At 32.0% G+C, this 8,619-nt stretch overlaps 1 pseudogene; it reads right to left on the minus strand.

Annotated features, from left to right (window-relative positions):
- Positions 1-2,955: 2,955 nt before the first annotated feature.
- Positions 2,956-8,390, minus strand: LOC115950222 (annotated as a pseudogene).
- Between the last annotated feature and the right edge of the window lie 229 nt (positions 8,391-8,619).

Consider the following 8,619-nt stretch of genomic DNA (forward strand, 5'->3'; position numbering starts at 1 on the left):
TTCCAATGTCCTAAGTTAATGTCCTAAATCAAAGTTAGAGAAGTAGTCATTTTCCATGTAGTTGGAGTTGTTTTGTTTTGTCTTTGTTTGTTTGTTTGTTAGGCATTTTATTATTGTTGTTGTAATTTTCCCTTAGATGAATGAATTCTATATTGAAAGCCTCTAAATTTGTTTTTAATGACATCGATGACATTTTTCAATAAAATTTGAACTTTCTTTGATTATATTATTGTAAAAATTGAAATCCATGACTTCATTGTAACCTTGCAACAAAATGGACTTCCCATTTGGTTAAATTTCTACCATGCCACTCATGATTAGAGAACCCGATGAGTAATTGACTTATGGATAATTTTTTAAAAAATATTTAAAAAACACTAGGATAAGGATAGTGATTTTGACTAGATTGATGCCGCCATTAAAGAAAAGTGGTTATTCTGAAAGAGAAATGATATGTCTACAATATTTTTACAACAAATCCTTAGTGGCAGGTTGTTATTGTTCTGTTAAAAAAGTAATCTCAGTGCTAAATTCAAATTTGAACCAATAATAACTAATCACTCATAATTTGTTGTAAAAATGTTGTAGACGTAGCATCTCTCATTGTGAAAACCCCCAAAGATTAAGAGTCAAATTGAAGAAAAAAAAAACAGCTCAAAGATAAAATCTAAAAAAAGTCATCGAAATCTGCAAAAAATGTCATCGAAATCTGGAAAAAGTCGCTGAAATCTGGAAAAAATTGCTAGAATCTGGAAAAAGATGCTAGAATCTGCATTTTTTTCATTGGAATATGCATTTACTAAAAATTACTGGAATTTGGCCAGATTTGGCTAAATCCCACCAAATCTAGCCAGATCTGGTTGAGATCTCGTAAGATTTGGCTTATTTTTGCAATATTTGGCCAGATTTTTTATATAGCTCCCCTCAGGTTTTGGATAAGCCAATCCGCCACTCAACTCGCCGGTGTCGGTTTTTGAAAACAAAAACCCTCCACCGACTGACTGAACCTTTGGTTCGATCTCGGATTGAGTCAGCGTCGGACGGTTTGGTTGGGTTGTCAGGCTCCGGTCGGGTCTGGACAACCTTAATTGAGATGTTATTATGTGTTGTAAGATGTATTAAGTTTTAAGTAAAATCTGATATAGCAATCTCTTATTGGATGGTGTAAAACATTTTCCTTATCAAATTTGAACTCTTTTTAATTAGTAGGAAAAAAAACCAGCCATCAATACCTTTGAACACAACAACAACAACAACAACAACATTCAAAGAAGATAACATACATAAATCAAGCAATGGCGAAGTTAGAAATTTTTCTCAAGAAAGACCAAGTTAAATGTATCATTGTATTATGGTATTCTTAATTATCTCAAAAAAAAAAAAATATATATATATATATATATATATAATGCGTATGACTTTATTTTTGGATTTTTTTTTTTTTTGCTAAAGAGATTTACTTTTATATAGCTCCTCAAATAAATGACTTATATATGACAAAAAAGTCAATATTGAAAGGAAAATAAATGAGACAACAATTAATTAAGGAGTATTTATACTTAAAAAAATTAAGGGGGCCATTACCTCCATTACCTAAAATTTATTCTAAAATTTGAATTTTTGACATTAAAATCGAGGGAGAGGGGCATTTTTAGAAAAGCAAAATGACTTATATATGACAAAAAAGTCAATATTAAAAGAAAAATAATTGAGACAATAATAAATTAAAGAGTATTTATACTTAAAAAAAAAAAAAAAATTAAGAGGGCCATTACCTCCATTACCTAAAATTTATTCTAAAACAAAAGGAGATTCTAGTTTTTTTTTTAAAAAGTATTAGAGGTAAGTCCCCCCAACCCAAAAATATGTCTAGCACAATTAAAAATATTTAAGAAGTCATGGAGGAATTTCTTGTTGGTTTTTAAATCCTAGATGGCTTGAATCTCATGGATCTCACAAGATATTAGAATCCACTAGACCAATTTTTAGGGTTGAAATATTAATGCAGGTAATTAATGGATTTGATAGTCGATGTCATATGAGTAATTTACTATTGGCTATTAGATGTTAGGTGATGGGTTCTCAAAAAAAAGATGTTAGGTGATGGATATGATCATATATGTACCCAACATCTTCCAATGTCCTAAGTTAATCTCCTAAATCAAAGTTAGAGAAGCAGTCATTTTCCATGTAGTTGGAGTTGTTTTGTTTTGTCTTTGTTTGTTTGTTTGTTTGTTATGCATTTTATTGTTGTTGTAATTTTCTCTTAGATGAATGAATTCTATAATGAAAGCCTCTAAATTTGTTTTTAATGACATCGATGACATTTTTCAATAAAATTTGAACTTTCTTTGATTTTATTATTGTAAAAATTGAAATCCATGACTTCATTGTAACCTTGCAGCAAAATGGACTTCCCATTTGGTTAAATTTCTACCATGCCACTCATGATTAGAGAACCCGATGAGTAATTGACTTACGGATAATTTAAAAAAAAAAAAAAAAAAAAAAAAAAAAAAAAAAAAAAAAAAAAGGATAAGGATAGCGATTTTGATTAGATTGATGCCGCCATTAAAGTCAAAAAGTGGTTATTGTGAAAACCCCTAAGGATTAAGAGTTAAATTGAAGAAAAGAAAAAAAAAAAAGTTCAAAGATAAACTCGAAATATAATTAACTAAAATATAGGAAACGGACCTCATGTTTGGGCCTTGGGGGGCGCGCATTTAGGTCGGGCCAATTTGTTTCGGGCTTCTGTTCCTCTGGGCTTTCAAGCCCATGATGGTTATTTAATGTCGGCTTTATGTAGTCTTAGGTGTAGTTTAATTATTTGAATTACCGTTTAGTGTAAACTATATAATGCTTGTATATAAAGAATCAAGTTTATTATTTGCATTATTTTGAGCAATGTTGTACAACAGGTTACAATAATCTCCTCGTTGATATTGTTACAATAATCTCCTAGAGATTTGTAAGGGAGTTGGGGTTTCAATGACATACAAGAAGGAACATATCTGAATGAGGTGGGTTTGGTAATAACAACAAAATTTCATTTCCCTTTTGAACTAAATTGTCGTGGTTGATTCTCTGCCTAAAGGCTTTATATACTATACTACTCATGGCTACTTTTCTACATGGTACTTGTATATGCATCAAGGTATTTTTCCTAGAGAGAAATCAATATGTGACATCTTCTACACGATCAATTTTCAGGAAGCCTTTCTTGACGAAGGTAGTCATACATGACTCCTTGAAATTGACTCGTGCTCCTTGACTGTCTGAGAAATATTATGTTCTTTCCTTCTTGGAGTAGATTGCTTGCTACATCAATGTTGTACAACCAATATAGCCCATGAATTCCATGCCTCGTGATGGCGTTGTCCCCGCCTATAACCCCTGTTGAAAAGTGAGGAGGATAGGCTGTGGCATCGTTGAACCAAACCTTGTAATCCAGTCACAAAATAACACTATAAGCAAAAAATCAACAGGAAAAAAAAAAGGGCGGCTTTGAATAGTAGAAGATGATTATTTTCATTTGAAATGGATACATTTTATGTTTAGAATAAATGTTGTAATTCAAACTATTATATCATTTAAAATTTTAAATTCCAATTATGAGAAATAGTAGCACCTTTGCTATGTGCATGCTTGTTTTGTGAGTAATGAGTACTACTATTCTTTATGTAAGCGAAATTCTTAATTGTAAATTAGATACTTTAGATATTAACCAATAATATTAATAATAACAAAAAAAAAATGTATAGAATAAATAAAATATAAGTTTGAAACCTGCAATTCAGCGTTAATTAGTGGCTGAAGCCAAGGCCAACCGGAGTGTGTAGTTTCCATTGTTGTACACAGTTTCAAGTTCAAAATGAATCTGCCACGTAGTTGCTTCGTATGTCCGATTATTTGTACGCCTGAAATGCAATATTAGAACAATGACTTAAAAAAAATTGAAATACTGGAAACATATAAAGAAATGTGAAAAAAAAAAAAAAAAGGAAACCAACAATTATATATACCTGTTAACATGAGCGAAGAACCAATCTTTACTATAATCACTGACATTTACAGTGTAGATAAAATCCTGATTACGGTACATATCTGAATACCTTTCCCACAAGCCATATTGCCTGAAACTGTAAGTAAAAAATAAATAAATTAATTAATTAATTAATTAACTATAAGTAAGCAATGAAATTTTGTTAAGATTGCAATAGAAATGTTTGAATGTTGGTTTTGACTTACTTGTTAGATGTTGTGGTGGTGTACACACTGTTCAGGAGTGTTGCATATGGGTTTGGTACATAGAACTTAGCCGCGGTGCGGTCAGGGATGCCAATTTCCCACAGGGTAGGACCTTGTCTTGGAGGCCCATATCTAACGGTTCCCAATTGTACTTTCCCACCTGCAATATTGGACATCAATGAAGCTATAGTAGACTCATCTCTTGGGTTCACAGCTCCGGTTTGATATAATAAATTATCGATTGTTCCAAAAGTTTAAACTCTTAAGAAATAGTGAATTTAATTATTTAATTGATATTCTAACATTCTCCTTCGCATATCAACCTAAACTTGTACTTAATTACTGGAAACCAACATGTGAGAATATTTTTAAGTAGAGTGGAGACAGTTTAATTTTAATACCATGAGAAATAACCAACCATCCAAAAAAGTTATATTGTTAAGAAATGATAAATTTAATCATTTGACTAATACTCTTAACATGCTTGTGCATAATGTATATGCTTAATTTACCTGCCATAATAGAAATCGTGGTAGCAGCTTTGTAATCCCCTATGAAGCCAGGGACCCATGCATATAAATTATAGTTCCCAGGATGGACATTTTTAATTTCGAAATAGCCCTCCTTGTCGGCTTGGGTCCAAAATTGATAACCCTAAAAGAAAATAACAAGAAACAAAGTTTACAGTTAAAATTAGTGGTTGGTTACCTTTCCTAATCCAAAGAGAAAATTATGTACTAGAGAAATTATGTACCTTGCTTTCTCTTTGCCAAGATCCCTTCTCTCCAGGAGCGGCCAAACCAATTAATATAAGCTAATTGTGCCCACATTAGTCTCTCGTTAATGTACCTAAATATTGATTTAATTAGGGAAACTTTAACGATGGCCTAAAGGCATTGATTTAGGAAATAGTTTTAGAAACATTTTAAGGAAAAAGGACAAAAAACAACTAATTTTTTATGAAAGTTTTTTTTTTTTTTTTAATTTCTTATAAATAAGTGGTATTAAAAGTTTTCCAAAATAATCTATTAATAAATAAACATCCATTAACTGGACCCATTTAAGGAAACTCATCTTATCTATGCAATATTATTGGAGGATTAATTTTTAGATCAAATCATGTAATTGCCAAGGGAAATACCTGTCACGAACTAGCAATTGACCTGCAACACTTCCACGTTGATGAGAAGTAGGATAATCTTTCGATTGGATGAAATTGTATGGCCAGCTATTGACTTCATTTAGCATCTGAAAAAAATAAAAACGAGTAAGAGTTAGTTGTAAATTTTTTGAGTACTCTTAACTTAGGTTTGATTCCTCTTAAATAATAATAAATTCCACATAATACTCCCTTCTAGAACAAATATTAAGTACATAGTTTTAAAAATCGAACCAACCGGTCCGATCGGTTCAATCAGGAACCGAGAGCCGATCTGGTTCGATAAAAACCACTAAAACCAGTGAAAACCGATCAAAAACCAGGGTAGAATTGAGAATTTTGAAAAAAACGGTTCAGTAACCGGTTTGGTTTTTAAAACCATGATTAAGTATCATTATTTTTTTTATAATTAGATAATTGGTTGTGGGGGGATTTTAATCATTGATGTATCCATTGGAAACACTAAAATATATCAGTTAAATTACAAAACTCTTGACTAATACCACTTAATTAATTAATACTGAAAAGTTACTTGAGTTAGTTAATTAATATTTTAAAGTTCAAAGAAAATTTAACACCTTAACTTAATAATAATACCTTCAATTTAGCATCTGACCAAAGCTCAAGGGGATCTTCTCCTTTGGAAACCTTGTTAAGATATATAAATGAAGGACCAAAAACCTTTTTCCATGGCTCACCCTCTGCAAATTTCATCCCTACTTCCTTCCCAGCATAGTGAGTACTAACGAACATCTGGACATTGCACCAACAAACTAGAATTATGAATATTCTATAATAAGACAAATATGTTGAATGCCCTTAATTTGTGGAGCATAACACGGCTTAAGAAGCTAGTTTTCTAGTGATGAATCATCATAGCAAACATTTTTTTTAATTGATTTATATTATATATTTATGGAGAAAATAAGACATATAATACTCATATCATTTTGGACAAAGTTTTGCTCAAACTAGTTTGAAGCTAATAACTACAACTACCTCTAAAAAACTAACATGGATGCATATTTTAAAATTCTAATTGTTGAATTACAATTTTTTTTTTCTATTCTTAAAATACATGTTAAATTTCTTATAAATCAAATATTATTTACTATTCAATTTATAAACGTAATATTTATGCATAATTTTATATTATAAAAATGACATAATTACTAATTTTTGATTTTTTGAAAATTTTACAATTATAAAAGATACAAAAAAAAAATGTAATTTAATTGTGAACTTGTAAAATTCACATTAATTATAAAAAAAATATTAAATAAAGTTGGTAAGATGTAATCAAACTCTACTGTTACATTTTCCTTCATTATTATTATTATTATTTAGAAGAAAAACAGTCCTATGTGGTTGGCAACTGGCCAGTGAAGATTTTGCCATTTTAGATGGGATGGGATCAAGCGGACTTGACTTACATTGAGGTTAGTGGGGCCCACATGGGAAGTGAGGTCTTGCTTGTTGGGACCCGATGTACGAAACTCATTGCTGGGTGTGATCATCCAGAATCCCACGGCTGGGTCATCTTCGCATATCCACCCCTGAACCTTATTGTCTTTGTTCTCCACCGAGTACTGGTACTTGTCATCCACCTGCGCCCCCCAATACAATATCACGGGTCTCAAACTCAAATTCTACCATTATATTCTCTTCTCTCAAAAGTATGAACTAAAGCCAAAGGCATACCCCCACAAAATAAAGACCAAAAAACAATGAAGTGAGAGAGAGAGACTGAGAGAGTGTGTGTATGTACTTGTATATCTAGAACGTTCTCTTTACCCAAAAAAAAAAAAAATCAACAAATTATCTGTACTTAAAAAAAGATATATATAACCACCACCACATAATAGAGAACAATATAAAGAAAAATAAAAATAAAAACTTTGAAATATATAGATTTGATTGTAAATTAAAAAAAAAATACATTAAAAGAAAATTGTAAATCAAAGTGAAACTAGTTTGTTTCATTGGTTTTCTCGGGTCATCATATCTTGTCTTATTTACTATTCCGCTATACATGATATTGATATGATATTGATGTTTGTTTGTTTTAACAATGTTTATTTATTATAAATCTAATTAACAACTGTATTATAAAGTGTATAAACACAATTCAAAATATAAATTAAGTATTTTATAGCTTAATTCATAGTACATTCTACAAAAATAAAATATGTATTAAAGTTTAACAAACTTAAGCCGAGATTTAAAAACAAATGTTGGAATATCTAACATAAATTTAATCAACTGTTATTTTTATTTTTATTTTATAATCAACTATCATTTTTATTATCCCATAAAAAAATTGAGAAAAAGCGAATAGTACAGTGACATTTTATATTTGGCATCAGCTTATAAGCTCAGCTTTTAGTTTTTATGTACAACTTATTAAAATCTTAAGGTATGTTTGGAAACTATTTTTTTTTTTTTACTAATTTTATGTTTTCAAATTGAAGACCGTTGTCCAAGATGAGGGTGTGAGGAGTCCCGAAGCGTGTAATAATGTTTTTCCAAATGAATTTCTTGGCATCCACGTCCCTGATGTTGGCCAAAGGTTCAACCTCTACCCATTTGGTGAAATAGTCGGTGCCGACTATTATGTATTGCTTATTCCCTGCTGCTTTAGGGAAAGGACCGACAATATCAAGACCCCATTGAGCAAACGGCCAAGGGCTGGAGAGGGGATTAAGGACTCCTCCAGGTTTGTGGATATTTGGGGCGAATCTCTGGTATTGATCATACTTCTTCGTATATTCTTGGGCATCCCTCTGCATATTCGGCCACTAGTATCCCTGGGTGAATGCCCTGTGCGCCAGCGATCCTCCTCCTGTGTGACTCCTACAAATTCCCTCATGTAGCTCCTCAAGCAGGGACTCGGATCCCTCTGGGTGTATACACAATAGGTACGGCCCAGAATAGGAACGCCGGTATAGCTTGTGGTCTTCCGACAACCAAAACCGAGGAGCATTCCTTCGTATCTTCTCGGCTTCCAGTTTTCCCCCTAGTAATGTATCGTCTTTGAGGAAGTTCATTATAGGATCCATCCAGCTGGGACTCTTTCTAACCTGATGGACCTAAGCTGGGTCTCTTCTAATTGAACTCGCTTGGACTAGATCCTCAACAAGGATTATTCGCGGTAGATCATGCGCCGAGGACGTGGCAAGAGTGGCCAGCGAATCTGCATGGGTGTTCCCACT

Source organism: Quercus lobata, chromosome 6 (assembly GCF_001633185.2).
Source record: "Quercus lobata isolate SW786 chromosome 6, ValleyOak3.0 Primary Assembly, whole genome shotgun sequence".
NCBI lineage: Eukaryota > Viridiplantae > Streptophyta > Magnoliopsida > Fagales > Fagaceae > Quercus > Quercus lobata.